Source organism: Schistocerca nitens, chromosome 1 (assembly GCF_023898315.1).
Source record: "Schistocerca nitens isolate TAMUIC-IGC-003100 chromosome 1, iqSchNite1.1, whole genome shotgun sequence".
Lineage (NCBI taxonomy): Eukaryota > Metazoa > Arthropoda > Insecta > Orthoptera > Acrididae > Schistocerca > Schistocerca nitens.
This window is the reverse complement of record NC_064614.1, coordinates 1,253,549,974-1,253,568,242: the sequence shown is the minus strand read 5'-3', so window position 1 is coordinate 1,253,568,242 and position 18,269 is coordinate 1,253,549,974.

Here is an 18,269-nt window from a genome sequence, read left to right as displayed (position 1 = left end):
ACTACACACATAAAAAAAGTTCTGCGTCGCCTCGGTTCCGAGAGCTCCGGGATCGGTATATAAATCTGAATTACAGATCAACATAAACATCATTTACGCCCTTTTTATTGCTCATGAAAACGACAAATTGCATGTTGTACCACCATACAGTGAGACCTTCAGAGGTGGTGGTCCAGATTTCTGTAAACACCGGTACGTCTAATACCCAGTAGCACGTCCTCTTGCACTGATGCATGCCTGTATTCGTCGTGGCACACTACCCCAAACTTCATCAACGCACTATTGGTCCAGATAGTCACATTTCACAACGGCGTTTCGGCGTATATCCCTCAGAGTAGTTGGTGGTTCACATCGTCCATAAACAGCCCTTTTCAATCCATCCTCGGCATGTTCGATAGGGTTCATGTCTGGAGAACATGTTGGCCACTCTAGTCGAGCGATGTGATTTTTCTGAATGAAGTCATTCACTACATGTGCACGATGGGGCGCGAATTGTCGTCCATGAAGACGAAAGCCTCCGCATTATGCTGCCGATATGGTTGCACTATCAGTCGGAGGATGGCATTCACGTATCGTACAGCCTTTACGGCACCTTCGATTACCACCCGCGGCGTACGTCGGCCCCACATAATGCCACCCTCCACCTGCCTTGCAGTCGATGGACTGTGTGTCTAAGGCGTTCAGCCTGACCTGGTTGCCTTCAGACACGTCTCCGATGATTGTCTTGTTGAAGGCATATGCGACACTCATCGGGAAGACAACGTGATGCCAATCCTGAGCGTTTCATTCGGCATCTGGTTGGGCCCATCCGTACCACGCTGCATGGTGTCGTGGTTGCACAGATGGATCTCGTCATGGACGTCGGGAGTGAAGTTGCGCATCATGCACAGTTTGAGTCGTAACACGACATCCTGTGGCTGCAAGAAAAGCGCTATTCAACATGGTGGCTTTACTGTCAGTGTTCCTCCGAGCCCTAATCCGTTGGTACTGGTCATCCACTGCAATAGTAGGCGATGGGCTGATTGAGCGAGGCAACTCATCGACATTTCCTGTCTCTCTGTATCTCCTCCACGTCAGAACATCATCGCTTTTGTTCACTCCGAGACGCCTGGACACTTCCATTGTTGAGAGCCCTTCCTGGCACAAAGTAACAATGCGAACGCGATCGAACCGCGGTATTGACCGTATAGGCATGATTGAACTACAGACAACACGAACCGTGTACCTCTTTCCTGGTGGAATGACTGGAACTGATCGGCTGTCGGACCCCCTTCACCTAATAGGCGCTGCTCATGCGTAGCTGTTTACATCTTTGGGCGGGTTTAGTGACATCTTGAACAGTCAAACGGACTGTGTCTGTGACATAATATCCACATTCAACGTCTATCTTCAGGATTTCTGGGAACCGGGATGATGCAAATCTTTGTTAATGTATGTATTTCCCTTGACTACATGGTACAACTTATTATTTGGTATTAGGTACATTATTGATGTAATCTTACGCTTATGTTCATTTATTTTATCACTTTTGTAACGCTATTTTTCACAATTTTGTTTTGTAAGAATTTCGTGTTTGCTCCTTGCCAATATGTTAGGCAAGAACCACCCCACAAAATTCTTAAAAGTGAGGTTGGAGGTTAAGAAAGTTGTACGTCCATATTTTTTTTTTAGAAAGTTGGCTGTGGATTTTGCTGTTGCATGCATACACAAACCCTGAATCTGAGGTATTATTATCACGAGTGGTAGCGAGAGAACAGCTGTGTGCGATGTCGGCCGCAGCGTGGCGTGCAGAGTAGCCGCGCGTCAGGAGAGGTCGTAGCCTGGCCTGCCGTGCTAGTGGCGCCAGGGCAGAAATTTGCATTAATCTAGGAGGTTGGTAATTTCTCCTATTGCTGTGCGTAGTTATCACTAGCTTGCACACTGGATGGATTTTGTCTGATTTGTGTATGCATACATAGTAAGTAACATTCGTATCTTTGTTATGACCAGATGCGTGATTATTGATTAAAGAGATTGTGGAATAATTAAAGTTCTTACTAATAAAATTCTCCCAGGGAAAGAAAGGTCTGAGTAAATTTTGTCTGTGTATGAATCGTAAATTTTCAGAATATAGTAAATTAAAACTTTTTATTGATTCCCTTTAATTTTTTTACACCCCTTAAGGCTTGTTGACTAAACCCGTCCTGATCATGTAATTTCTATAAAAAAGAAAAAGGGTAGTAGGTGCATCAGTAGTTGCGACAATGCGTTGCTCTCTGCCTGGATCGCAGCATTTTTTTTTTTAATTATTGTAACATGTTGCTGGATACAGAATGTTCATGCAGTTGCTGCGGCAGGACGAGGTAAGTTGTCTGTTGCGGGCATTACGATATAATTGGCAGGAGATGTTACAGAATATTTTAAAAATCGCAGTCAGAATACTGACATGTCCGACAGCAGGGAGTTCCGGAAAATGTCTAAATACTGACACGTCGGAATAGGGGTGGGTTTCTATAATACAAGCTGAATGGCTACGAATCAGATTTTATGATAACGATGATAAAGTTTCAGTATATAGCCTAGCAGCTTTTAGAGAAAAAGCATAGATAACGATTATAGTTTCAGAGATAGCACTTTACAAATTTTCGTACAACTGTTGCCATAGTAATTATTTCTGATAATAAAACTTTCGCTCTTTCGAAACTGTTCCCGATCGAGGATTAGAACTACTACAGTTTTTTAAGTACTGGACGCAATGCACCACTTGCAACTGCGCTGATATTACGTTCGTCCTAAAGAATACCGTCCACTCACTTTGAAGTAATCTTCATCTGCAGCTCGAAAAGTCGCCTGACCTGCTACAAACGGCGTAACGCTCTTTTACTAGAGAAAGCTGTAGCGGAAAATCGCCGCTGTACTATACGCCTGTACAGGTTGCATCAAATGTTTTCTGGCGTCAGGTCAACAGCGCTATTGAATGAAAGTTTATCAGTGAAAAGTTCAATATATTGTACAAAACCACCGCCAAGCCCTATCTTTCGATACTCACATGCAATTACAGTCGCTCGTAATAGCCAGCTTATGGTACTTAATGAAACCCATTACTGGAAAGATTAGAAAACGAAATGTCTGTGACAGAAGGCTGGCTCAGATATTGCACAGATTCACTGCTACAAATGTTCAGTTCGCGGTCACGACTTGTATAACATGCCACCCGCAGTTTAATTAATTCCAGAGTCACAGTTGTCATTTATAATACGGAATTAAGCTTTCTCGTCTCTCTCACACGTTTCAGCACCACACGGTCAAGTTTTACTCATTGTTCTGCGAAATTATTATACCTATGCAGAGCTCCTAATGAATGCGTCATAACATGGTGATGGATAAACTCCGAACATAACTTAGATGTCCCAAACCAATTCCTTAGTTCCCAAAATACACACGAACACAGTTCTCTGACTGGCTGATGTACATCGTAGCCAATCCAGTATCAATATTAATTTGTTAAATCTCGCGTTATTTACACTGGCCAACCACAACTTAATACTCTTTAAGAGCAGTTGTTTAAAAGGACAAATTTATAAAATCTACAAATATCATAAAAAGTTCATTTTTAAATAACTTAATTTGCGTAAGCTATTTCATGTTTTCTCGGTGACGTAAACTGACTAGCTGTACCTTGCAAATTTCCGCTGAAAATATGATTCACTCTCTGTACAATCTCAGTTTCACGCTAACGTGTACATAGTTAACAGACATGATAGTATTCATAGTGTAGTAGCTATAGCCCTGACTGATTGACCTACATATAATTTGCTACACAGACTCTAGGAAATTCTATAAAATCCACTTTGTTCTAAAGACGGAATCTTAGCTTTACTACGAAACACAAGGTTGGAAACAGTATTCCTACTGCAAAAAGCTGGATTATATTTCCTGGATTTTAGAGTCCTGGCAAGAACCTTTGAAGTCCTACCCACATCTGGCATGGGGACACCATTTGCTATCTATGTGGTTTTGTGCTGTCCGAGGTGGATAAAGGAGAGCTATTATCCTCTGTCTCTTATTTTTCTGAGTGTATTGTCCAGGCTATAACAATTACTGTATGCAACGTCTTTAATTAATCTTAGTTCATTTTCAAAATCTGCTCTGGGTTGGGGTACAGATAGCAGATGGTCCACCATGGAGTGGAAGGCTGCATGTTTGTGTGTTATGGGACTATGGGGACTGGCTGGTATTGCTGTGTCCGTTGAGGTTACTTTTCTTTATATCTTAAAAGTATGCAGGTCATTCAGGTAGGGCAGTAACTACTACACTGACTGAGCATGAAAGGCGTTAGAGACTAAGATAAAAAAATTCCACTTTTGCTGTACATGCTTTATGTGAATGTCCCGGATGTGGTGTGAAATGTGATGTTCTCCATAAGGGAAGTAGAGGAAGAAAACTATAATTACTTGAAATTTTGGCCATAAACATCAGTCAATGAATCCTGACCTGCTCCTCAATGACCAAACACGGTTCCATTACTCACCCTTATTGAAGTAGCAGTGAGTTATTATTTCTCTCAACATTAGCAAGTAGGCCTGTTATAATTATTCCACAGACATCTTTCTTCCTCTCCCGCTATTTGGTCTGTTCAACACATACAGCAGTTTGTCCATATGACATAGTATCCTGTGCCATTACTCACTTGTAGAACGTTTCTGTTTTATTCACTCACCTAATATTTGAATATCCTGTAATATAAGATTTATTTGTTGAGAATCTCTTTAGGTATTCCATGATGCCTGTGTTTTGTATCGATATAGTCATAAAATGACATTTTGTACAGCATTCTTTATATACCTATCAATTCTCGACGAAGTAGTGTGGACTATCTGTTTAGCTTTAAGGTATCTGACGATGGCCTAAGAAAGCGAAAGCTGAATCATAATCAACTAATAAATACTATTGTGGAACATTAATACGTTGTATTCAAGTTATTAATATGTCTATGTAGATATTCATTTATTACATTACTTCATATTCACATCCTCATTCACACTAATAGTTTAACGTATTAAATAATTAGCAATTGATAATAGTTGTAATAATCACATCAGGTAAAATTTCATTTCCTAAATACTTCTTTTGGCTTTACAATTTCATAGCTCGTGAGCGGCTGACGCCTTTCGGCCAGAGACGAAACTACTCGGAACTGCTGCTGGATCAGATCGCATACCTGTTAGCCTACAGCCATGACTCAGTATGTGTTACTATCTAGTCACTACCTTCCGACGAATTACGTAGGCGCAATATAAAGCTCCACGCCTCAGAAGGTAATACACCAAGAGCCAATACACCAAGAGCGTCTCGTACGACATCACTCAATATAAACATAATACGCAACGGATTAGTCGAAGAAGTGTAGTAGCACGGCCTTTCCGTTCATCTGATACCATTCTCTTACATTTATAGCTATGGGTTCGTTTGAATTCATTGGTGAATCCTATGCCCTTTGGCAAGATGCACATTTTACGTTTATGAGAAATTACGCAGGTAGCCATGTGAGTTCTTCGGGGGTAGTGAATCTCCGAGACAAATGAAGGATGCACTAGAATAAGTGTCTAAACATACTGAACACTTTCTGAATTAATAACAGGAAGATGGCCTTCAGAGGACAGTATTCGTTTCCGGAGATATTTTTATTGCGACATTCTTTTCTAACTTGTAATTACACTATTTCCTCAATTAATATGCGACATTCCGTAAACATCATCTATACCTGAAGATGCCATGGTTGACAATTATTTCCGCAATCCTTTCTGAAACGGCATAACCCGAATGCACCCCGTGCAGAGATCCGCCTAAAACTGTAACAGAGAACTGCAGAGCGAAAGCGCTGAACTTTCGCCACGCAACATGCACCTCCCTGCAGAGTTTTAATTTTAATCACGCCAGCCACAAAGAGCGAACTCTGCTCTCCTCTGTGCGCAAACAATTAATCACGCTACGGTACACACGGACAAGATACTAATTGCATTCACGACCCCACAGAAAAACAGCAAAACGAAGCTTGCTGGCAAAGCTGAAAGTCACTCAGCCATTAGTTCCACGCAGTTTGGAAGATTCATCCACAGGAACATATAAGCACTTTCTTCATACATGAAAATATGAGTGGCAAAGTTAACGTAGGTGAGGCAACAGTGCATAGAGTTTTGTGTAGTTACAAAATTTCGTCAATAGTTATGCAGTAGTTATAGATTCTCTCGCTCAGGTTCTCTGAGAGTTATAGGATGGCTAATTAAATTCGTCATCATAGCCGTCCTCTTGCTTACAACCATTAAGTGTAGGGTAGTTACGTTGAAATATGTCTACCGTTCCATTAGTTCAGCAGTTTGCTATGTATCCTTCCCAGCGGATTGTGGTTAAATATTTTTTTTTATATTCCTGTACCTTTCACTCTGTTCACATATAACGATCGCCAGCGTCTATGTACGATTAATATCTCGCAGTTATCATTATTACGAAAGTTTTCACTTCTGGTGAGACTTGTTGTGTAACTCTTTATGCTCCTGAAGAATATCATCTGTAGTGGTTGCATTTTGTCGTCATCTTCCGTTTTGTTTGTCCAACCCCCATATCTACACAACAGTAATGATATCGAAAAAGTATTTTCGGCCTTGTATTTGACGAGTTTTGCTGTCAATTGTCCCGTTTGGTGTTTTATATATGATTAACCTTTGTGCAAGTATTCATCTGTATCATAAACATAATCGTAGCATAATGTTGCAACTCAGATCTTTAAAACGTGAAGTCAGTTGAACTAGTTTTCCTCAACTACGGTCCTGACTTTCTTGTTGTGGTCTCCATTCCAGAGACGGATGTAATGCAGCTCTCCATGCTACTCCAACCTGTGCAAGCCCCTTCATCTCCGTGTAACTACTGCAACCTACTTCCTTCTGAATCTGCTTATTGTATTCATCCCTTGGCCTTCCTCTACGATTTTTACCATCCACGCTTCCCTCCAGTACTAAATTGGGGATTCCTCTGGTCCTAAAAATGTGTCCTACTAACAGGTCCCTTCTTTTAGTCAGGTTGTAATACACATTTCTCTTCTCAAAAATTCTATTCGGTACCTTATCATTAGTTGGGTGATCCGTCCATCCAATCTTCAGCATTCTTCTGTAGCACCGTAACTCAAAAGCTCTTATTCTCTTCTCGTCTAAACTGTTCGTCGTCCATGTTTCAATTCCATACAGGGCTACACCCCATACAAATACTTCCAGAAAGGGCTTCCTGACAAATCTGTAATCACTCTTAACAGATTTCTCTTCTTCAGAATCGCTTTTCTATTTCCAGTATACATTTTGTATCCTATCTACTTCGAGCAACATCAGTTACTTTGATTCTCATGTAGCAAAACTCTTCCATCTGACCTCTTGATATTCATACTGCCGGTTCTCTTTCTCCAAAGGTCGCTTTAATTTTCCTGCAGCCGTTATCTATCTTTCCCCTAGTGATGTATGCTTTTACATCCTTACGTCTGTCATCTAGCCATCACTGTTTAGCAATTTTGCACTTACTGTCGATCTCATTTTATTTTTTTCCGATTTCACCTGCTTCATTTATTGGACTTTTCTATTTTCTCCTTTCCTCGATTAAATTAAATATCTCTCGTGTTACCGAAGGATTTCTACTAGTCCTCGTCTTTTTACATATTTGATCCTCAGCTGCCTTCACTATTCTATCTCTCAAAGCTGCCCATTCTTTTTCTATTGTATTCCTTTCCCCTGATCTTGTTAATCGTTTCCTGATACTTACTCTGAAACCCTCTACAACCTCTGGTTCATTCAGTTTATCCAAGTCTCACCTCTTTAAGTTTCTGTCTTTTTGCAGTATCTTCAGTTTTAATCTGCGGTTGGTAACCAATAAATTAATATGAAACTTCCTGGCAGATTAAAACTGTGTGCCCGACCGAGACTCGAACTCGGGACCAATGCCTTTCGCGGGCAAGTGCTACCGAAGCACGACTCACGCCCGGTACTCACAGCTTTACTTCCGCCAGTACCTCGTCTCCTACCTTCCAAACTTTACAGAAGCTCTCCTGCGAACCTTGCAGAACTAGCACTCCTGAAAGAAAGGATATGGTCACGAGTTCGAGTCTCTGTCGGGCACACAGTTTTAATCTGCCAGGAAGTTTCATATCAGCGCACACTCCGCTGCAGAGAGAAAATTTCATTCTGGAATAAATTGATGTCTGAATCCACATCTGGCACTGGAAATATCTAAAAATTTTAAATACACTCCTGGAAATTGAAATAAGAACACCGTGAATTCATTGTCCCAGGAAGGGGAAACTTTATTGACACATTCCTGGGGTCAGATACATCACATGATCACACTGACAGAACCACAGGCACATAGACACAGGCAACAGAGCATGCACAATGTCGGCACTAGTACAGTGTATATCCACCTTTCGCAGCAATGCAGGCTGCTATTCTCCCATGGAGACGATCGTAGAGATGCTGGATGTAGTCCTGTGGAACGGCTTGCCATGCCATTTCCACCTGGGACCTCAGTTGGACCAGCGTTCGTGCTGGACGTGCAGACCGCGTGAGACGACGCTTCATCCAGTCCCAAACATGCTCAATGGGGGACAGATCCGGAGATCGGCAAACTGGCTGACACTGACGGCGGCGGTGCACAAATGCCGCGCAGCTAGCGCCATTCGACGGCCAACACCGCGGTTCCTGGTGTGTCCGCTGTGCCGTGCGTGTGATCATTGCTTGTACAGCCCTCTCGCAGTGTCCGGAGCAAGTATGGTGGGTCTGACACACCGGTGTCAATGCGTTCTTTTTTCCATTTCCAGGAGTGTATGATTCCTAAATCTCTTTCTAACAATTATATAATCAATCTGGAGCCTTTCCGTGTCTCCAAGTGTCTTCCACGTATACAACGTTCTCTCATGATTCTTAAACGAAGTGTTACCTGCGATAAAAATATGCTTAGTGCTAAACTCTACTACGCGGCTTCCTCTTTCATTCCTTCCCCTCAGTCTATATTCCCCTACTACTTTTCTTTTCATTTCTTTTCCTACTACCCAATTTCAGTCTTCCATGAATGTTAACTTTTCGGCTCCCTTAACTATCTGAATAATTGCTTTTATTTCATCATAAATTTCCTCAATCTCATCCTCATCCGTGGAGCTAGTTGGCATATAAACTTGTACTACTGTGGTGTATGTGGGCTTCGTGTTTATCTTGGCTGTAATAATGCATTCACTATGCTGTTCATGTTAGCTTATCCGCTTTTTTACTTTTTTACTCATTAGTAAACCTACTTCTCCATTACCGCTATTTTATTTTGCATTTATAATCCTGTATTCACCATACCAGAAGTCCTGTTCCTTCTGCTTTCTAACTTCACTAATTCCCTCTATATCGAACTTTAACATAGCCAAAGCGTTGCAGACAAACAAAAATTACTCGAAGCGAAATGTAGTGTGAGGAGGGTTATGCGAGAGGCGTTCAATGGATTCGAAAGTAAAGTTCTATGTACTAATTTGGCAGAAAATCTTAAAAAAAATTTGATCTTATGTCAAAGAGGTAGGTGGATCAAAACAAAATGTCCAGACACTCTGTGACCAAAATTGTACTGTAACAGAGGATGACAGATTAAAGGCCGTAATACTAAATGTCTATTTCCAAAGCTGTTTCACAAAGGAATACTCTAGATTGTCACGCAGTTGACAAAATGGTAGATATTGAAATAGATGACAGAGGGATAGAGATACAATTAAAATCGCTCAAAAGAGGAAAGGCCGCTCGGCCTGATGGGATACCAGTTCCATTTTACACAGAGTACGCGAAGGAACTTGCCTCCCTTCTTGCAGCAGTGTACCGTAGGTCTCTAGAAGAGCGTAGCGTTCCAAAGGATTGGAAAAGGGCACAGGTCATCACCCTTTTTAAGTTGGGACGTCGAACAGATGTGCAGAACTATAGACCTATATCTCTAACGTCGATCAGTTGTAGAATTTTGGAACACGTATTAAGTTCAAATATAATGACTTTTCTGGAGACTAGAAATCTACTCTGTAGGAATCAGCATAGGTTTCGAAAAAGACGATCGTGTGAAACCCAGCTCGCGCAATTCGTCCACGCGACTCAGAGGGCTTCACATGTAGATGCCGTGTTTCTTGACTTCCGCAAGGCGATCGATACAGTTCCCCACAGTCGTTTAATGAACAAAGTAAGAGCACATGGACTACCAGACCAATTGTGTGATTGGATTGAAGAGTTCCTAGACAACAGAACGCAGCATGTCATTCTCAGTGGAGAGAAGTCTTCTGAAGTAAGAGTGATTTCAGGTGTGCCGCAGGGGAGTGTCTTAGGAACGTTGCTATTCACAGTATACATAAATGACTTTGTGGATAACATCGGAAGTTCACTGAGGCTTTCTGCGGATGATGCTGTGGTATATCAAGAGGTTGTAACTATGGAAAATTGTACTGAAATGCAAGAGGATCTGCAGCGAATTGGTGCAGGGAAGGGCAATGTAGACAAGTGTAATGTGCTGCGAATACATAGAAAGAAAGGTCACTTATCATTTAGCTACAATATATCATGTCATCAACTGAAAGCAATTAATTCCATAAATTATCAGGGAGTAGCCATTAGGAGTGATTTAAAATGGAATGATCATATAAAGTTGATCGTCGGTAAAGCAGATGCCAGACTGAGATTCATTGGACGAATCCTAAGGAAATGCAATCCGAAAACAAAGGAAGTAGGTTACAGTACACGTTTTCACCCACTGCTTGAATATTGCTCTCCAGTGCGGGATCCGTACCTGATAGGGTTAATAGAAGAGATAGAGAAGATCCAATGGAGAGCAGCGTTACCTAGATGATAGATAAACTCCAGTGGAAGACTCTGCAGGAGAGACACTTAGTAGCTCGGTACGGGTTTTTGTTGAAGTTTCGATAACATACCTTCACCGAGGAGACGATGAGGATAAAATCAGAGAGATTAGAGCCCACACAGAGGCATACCGACAAACTTTCTTTCCACGAACAATACGAGACTGGAATAGAAGGGAGAAATGATAGAGGCACTCAAGGTACCCTCCGCCACACACCGTCAGATGGCTAGCGGAGTATGGATGTAGATGTAGAACCTCTCCATTTCCCTTTTTAAATTTTCCAACCTACTTTCCCGATTACGAGATCTGACATTTCACGCTAGGATCTGTAGAACGACAGTTTTGTTTCTCCTGATAACGACGTCTTCCTGACTAGTCCTCGCCCGGAGATCCGAATGGATTACTGTTTTACCACAAGAGTATTTTACCCAAGAGGATGCCATCATCATTTAACCATACAGTAGTGCTGCATGCCTCGGGAAGAAATACGGTTGTAGTTTACCCTCGCTTTCATCCGTTCCAATACCAGCACAGTAAGACCGTTTTGGTTGATGTTACAAGGCCATATCAGTCAATCATCCAGACTGTTGCCCGTGCAACTACTGAAAAGACTGCGGCCCCTCTTCAAGTACCTCACGTCTGTCTGGACTCTCAACAGATATCCTTCCGTTGTGGTTGCAACTACGGTACGGCTATCGGGAATCGGTGACGTACGCAAGCCTCCCCACAAACGGCAAGGTCCATGGTTTACGGGAGGAAGGTGGGTGCTTTATGATGTATTTAACGTGAAAGGTTATAACCTCGGTGTAATCAGATTGAACGGTTGCAAATGCTTCATTTGGCCGATGTACTGACTGCTGGTGCTCATCTTCACAATCTTGTATTATTACTACTAATATTAATATCCCCGCGAAATAATACTTCATTTTATTGTGAAATGGTTACAGCTGTTTGGTACATGAAATGCGGCTTATACTTATGTTGTCCTCAAATACATTATAATCCACTGATCGACTGAAGAAAAATACAAACTTTTACAGGCTGTGACCTTACTAGACGGTAAAACAGACACATTTCTGCATTTAAGACATTGTTGTTAGGTTTTAGCTACTGAATCTGCGGTACTTCCCTTATAAGATTGTGACGGTACTCCAGTGGAACGAAAATAATTTAGGAACAGGCTAGGAGTAACCCAGTCTCTTAAGGAAGGTGAGAGCATTATAATTTTGTCTTTGGAACAGGAATTTCGAAGACACCTATTGATCCCACAGATGGGTTATACGTAATACTCCAGAAAAGACGGCCCCAGTGGTATAAGAACTAATAGCAGTACCGCCAAATGTGTCAACAATCAGTACCACTCTTTCTCGCATTTCTTACGCTTTCGCTTCCTTAGTCACAATCACTGTACATTCAGAATCACAACTGATATTCACAATGACCCGAAATTTGAACTAGGGTGAGGGAGGGGGGTTAACCTTATTTTTGTTTCGCTGTGAATGACGAAATAGTTCTACATTTCATGGAAAATACATAACGCAAGTTGCCTGTTTATCTGTCGCTTTCACTTCTCCCAATTACATGCCACTTTCCGCAAATGGCGACATTTTTTAAAGCCCTTTTTTATGGGTGTTCTATAATCAGTTTCGATTAATCCACGTAAGTACTTCAGCACCCTCTTTGCACGGCAGCTCAAGAATTTTTACATCTTTGGGAAGTCAGCTGGTTTTCGACCAACAGGAGGAATCGTTCACGGGCCATGAGGTAGTTCTTTTTTGAAAAAGTGTTTTTCGCTCAGTGATCCGTGTCGGGTTCGGCTGGATGGTAGTTCCTGGTGCTGCGTTTGGATGAGGTCTTTGCTGTGGAAAAGACATTGATGGAGGCCCATGGTGTTGAGAAGAACCTGCAGTGAGTAAAATACTAAGTGAGACCGTTTCATATCATGTGAGATTCAGTACCGTTGCGGGGTTGTAAAATCATGTGCTTGTGTTCAGGAACAATACGTTTATTTCTTTCTGATTTATTTCGGTATATTGCATGCTATTCTATGTTATTAAGACAGAAGATTGTGTCATGTTGAGCACAGCTCGCCTCACGATCCAAGAGTATTCTGATGCATCGACAAACACATACTGAGTTTCAATTACAATACATTAATAATAAGTAGTTCTTCTTCGGATGCTGTCGGGTTATACGTGCTGATAAGATAGCTCGACGGATGCTGTTTTACTAGTTGCTGTTTATCAGACATCGTATTTGATGTGTTGGCAGAAGAGCCAACACCGTGTTGCTAGAGGAGATCGAAATGCACGCGTTTAAGCTCACGCAGACTGGCGTGAGGTCTGGAACAAGGTAAAGTAGTTGAGTCTAGTAAGAAAAGAACTTAGTTGCTGGAATACTTAACTTTAATCCATAATTGGAGAACGTCGCTCTTGTTGATACATTAATTACAATCTCAATATAAACTGGCAATGGCGCCTTGCTAGGTCGTAGCAAATGACGTAGCTGAAGGCTATGCTAACTATCGTCTCGGCAAATGAGAGCGTATTTGTCATTGATCCATCTCTGGCAAAGTCTGATGTACAACTGGGGCGAGTGCTAGGACGTCTCTTTAGACCTGCCGTGTGGTGGCGCTTGGTCTGCAATCACTGACAGTGGCGACACGCGGGTCCGACGTATACTAATGGACCGCGGCCGATTTAAAGGCTACCACCTAGCAAGTGTGGTGTCTGGCGGTGACACCACATTCCTCCCCCGCAAATCGGCGTACGGTTGTGTTATAAGGCTTCCGCCCGCCGTGGGGAGGACCCCATGTTGACGTATGCGACGAGGTGGGGAGCCTAACAACAGGCGAGGCTGTGCCACCCGCACCCTGCCATTCGGCCCGAGGGGAGCTAGGAAACGCCTGAACCTAGTCCAGGGTGCACGCCAGCATGCGGTGTATGCGCCCGTAGATAGACAGGAGGGGCCGAAGAGTCGATCTCTGATGTGTCAGCAGCTGGGCCAACACCTTGTAGATAGAGGTGGCTTAATGCACGCTAGACTAACGCAGACGGGCGTGAATTACTGGAACAGGATACGTAATTAATGCTATGAAGAAAAGTACGTAGCTGGTATAATACTTATCTTTAATAACTCATTGTGGTACATCGCACAAAGGAGACTTTAATTACAATCACTGTAAGGCTAATGGCGCCTTGCTAGTTCGTAGCCATTAACTTAGCTGAAGGATATTCTGTCTCTCGGCTAATGAGAGAGAAAGGCTTAGTACGTCTAGTCGCTAGCTCTGTCGTCCGTGCAACTGGGGTGAGTTCGAGTCAGTCTCTCGAGACCTGCCTTGTGGTGGCGCTAGGTTTGCGATCACACAGTGGCGACACGCGGGTCCGACATGTACTACAGGACCGCGACCGATTTAAGCTACCACCTAGCACGTGTGGTGTCTGGCTGTGACACCACAATCTCCATCGTGGCTGGGCACCCGACGGGCGAAGATGCCATGTGGTCCGGAGCGGGCAAGAGGTCCATGTCGGAGGACAGCTGGTCATGGGAAGTGATCGGCGGGGCGTCACCCAGGGAGGCGCTTGGCAGCTGCAGCGAAGCGTCCACTGCGGGCGTCGCCGGCGGGAGAACAGGCAAAATGGAAGGCAGCGTCGGTAACACCTGGGGATGAGGCGAGCCAGTAGATGGGTCCCCAGTGCGCTGACCGGACGGCACCGTCGCTGAAAGCAGACGGGGAGCGACAGAACCCAGGCTACGACAGAGGCGCAGCTGATTGAGATGCCGACGCACCTCACCAGAGGCCCCCAAAACCAGATACATAGCGCGGCCGAGGCAGCGAAGAAGGCGCCCTGCGAGCCAACGCCGTGAACCTCGATAGTTGCGATAGTATACAACGTCGCCTGGGGCAAAAGCAGGCGTCTGCCGCTGCACAGGAACCTGATGCGGCGGATGTAACAAAGCCATCAAGGTTCGATGAGGACGACCATGAAGCAACTCAGCCGGCGAGCGACCATCTCGGGGCTGAGAGCGATACGAGGACAATAAGAGCAATAACGCGTCCTCCCGAGAATGCGACTCTGTCAGCTTCAACATCTGTGACTTGAAAGTGCGGACCAATCGTTCAGCGGCACCGTTTCACTGAGGCGAAAACGGCGCGGACGTCAGATTTTGAATACCATTGGCCTTGCAGAATGACTGAAATTCCGCAGACATGAATTGTGGGCCATTGTCAGAAACAATAGTCTGTGGAAGACCTTCAATGCAAAAGATAGCAGATAACGCTTGGATGGTGGCAGATGAGGTCGTGGAAGACATCTTGACAACAAAAGGAAAATCGATGTGTAATCGTTGCCAAGGGGGGAAGTGGCTTTCGGCCATGCAAAGAATTTCCGCGGTGGTGCGGATTGTTGTTCGGCACACGCCATGCAAGAAGAGCACATATTCGTAATCACAGCATCGATTCCGAACCAAGTACAGTGCTGACGAGCAAGTTGATTCGTTCGCACTATACCCCAATGTCCTTGGTGGAGAAGCCGTTAGACAGAGGACTGTAACGAACGTGGGACCACGACCAGGGACTGATCATCATCAGAACGCAACAGCAAAACACCACGTCAAACAAAAAGTCTCTCCTTGTGAGCAAAAAATCGGCGAACCAACGGATCCTCGATCCGTGACTTTGACAAGGGCCATTGCATAGCAACAAAACGCAAAACTGTAGCAAGAACAGGGTCAGCAGCTGTGGCTGTAGCTACATGATGAAAATAAATCGGAAACGATTCGACCACGTCCTCGGTTTCCGCATCAATGAACATGCAAGCAAGTTCGGAAGAAACGAATGCTCTATCCTCAGCAACAGGCAAACGGGACAACGCATGGGCGTTTCCGTGCTTAGCAGTGGACCGATACAAGATATCGTAGCGGTACTGCGAGAGGAAAACAGACCAGCGAATGAATTTCTGCGCTGTACGTGAAGGTACAGGCTTGTTCGGATGAAAAAGCGAAGTCAAGGGTTTGTGGTCGGTGATGATGGTAAAGTGACGATCATACAAGAAATCATGAAACGTAGTAACACCAAATACGAGAGCCAAAGCTTCTTTCTCTATCTGTGAATAATTTCATTGCGCAGACGAGAGTAATTTGGACGCAAACGCAATAGGGCGATCATGCGATCCATCTTTGTACGCAAGCACAGCACCGATCCCGAAATCCGATGCATCCACTATCAAGGGGTTTCCGGGGATCCAAGGGCGTAAGGCAAGTATTTGAAAGCAACGCCGATTTCAACTGGTGAAAGGCGCGTTCGCATTCCGTCGTCCAGACGAACGACACACGTTTACGGCGTAAGCGATGAAGCGGAGCTGGAATGGACGAGGCGTGGCGCAGATATTTATGATAATAATTGATTTTTCCCAGCACACTCTGTAGCTGCTTCAAATTCTGCGGCGAAGGCAAGTCCTGTATGGCACGGAGGTGCTCGTGACTGGGATGTATCCCTTGGGCATTGATTACACATCCCAGATAGGGTAAGTCACGAGCAAAAAACACACATATGTCCTTCCGCAAGCGAAGACCATTTTGTCGCAAGACCAGAAATAATGTTCTGAGATTGGCTAAATGTTCGTCTTCAGTCTTTCCGGAGATCACAATATCGTCCAGATAGTTTGCTGCGGTAGGGACCGATGCACAAACAATTTGTAAATATTGGTGAAACAACGTAGGGGCGGATGCACACCCAAATGGCAGTCGTTTGAAGCGATACAAAACAAGATGCGTGTTAACCGCCAAGACTGGGATTCTTCGTCCACCGGTATTTGCAAGTATGCATCTGCTAGGTCCAACTTCCAAAAATAGTTACCCGGGCACAGTTTGTCCAAAAAGATCTTCCGGGCAGGGTAAAGGAAAAGTTGCAGTCACTAGTTGTGGATTCACTGCAGCTTTGAAGCCGGCCGCGGTGGTCTAGCGGTTCTAGGCGCTCAGTCCGGAGCCGCGCGAATGCTACGGTCGCAGGTTCGATTCCTGCCTCGGGCATGGATGTGTGTGATGTCCTTAGGTTAGTTAGGTTTAAGTAGTTCTAAGTTCTAGGGGACTTATGACCTCAGCAGTTGAGTCCCATAGTGCTCAGAGCCATTTTTTTTGTAGCTTTGAAGTCCACACAAAGTCTCAATTTTCCGGAAGGTTTTGGCAAAATTACTAAGGGTGATGCCCAGAGAGAAGCCTGCACACGTTCAATTACACCTTGTGATTCCAATGTTCTCGTGACCTCATCACGCAATGCGTGGGGAACATTGCGCACTCTGAAAAATTTCGGTTGCACGTTTACTTTCGGTTCCAAATGTGCTTTATAGTTCTTAGCGCAACCAAGGCCCGGTGCAAAAATGTCCTCAAATTCTTCACATAGACGAGAAACACTGTCTGAAGGCACAGCTTGGTTCACTGATAGGACCTGATTAACTATAGACAAGTTAAACAACTGAAATAAATCTAAACCAAACAAGTTCACTGCAGAAGAAGAATGAAGGACGTAAAAAGACACAAATTTTGGTTGTCCCTTGTATGTTGAAAGAAGGCTGCAGTGTCCTAACACAGGGATAGCTTGTCCTGAATAACTATTTAACGTAACATTTGCGGCATGCAACGGAGATGTGCCCAGTTGTTTGTATGTGTCTTTATTGATCAATGAAACTGCAGCTCCGGTATCGAGCTGGAATGGTATCACGTTGCCATTAATGTCCAAATCTACAAAAAGTTTATCGTCCTGCTGACGACAAGAGCGACTGTCTCGTGCAACGTGAACTGATACTGGTACAGAATCACTTGCGAGTTGACGGGATTTCCGTCGACGTCGACGCACACTATTTGTGGGACGAACACAGTCACTGTTAGTGAGAGTGGCACTGGGCAGAGTGGAATTAACTACATGAATGTCCATGGGTGAAGGTTCACGAGCCTTAGTATTCGTGGTTCGATTTCGGCGCGAAGCAAAGGGCCTGGAATGGTTGTGAGAGTCCGTTCTGAGCTGTTTCTGGCAAACACTTTGAACATGTCCTTTTTTATTACAGAAAAAGCAAATAGCTTGGCGTGCCGGGCAATTCTCACGCGAATGTCTAGTTGCACACTGCGGGCATGATTTTAGCACTGAATTTGCTTGCTTGTGCGGCACACGTAGCGGAGAGCTTGGCGGCAGCTGCGCGGATGGGCGCGAGGGATGTTTACTGTTCCGTAAAGCGCGCCCGGCTGGCCGGTTAATGTGACACACAGCTGGCGAAGTTTCTAATGATTCCTGAGCAAAGTCAAGTGTGTCCTGCCTATCCAATATGTCCATCACTTGGTGAAGGGAGGGATTGACTAGTTTCAAAATCTGTTCCCTTATACGAACATCAGAC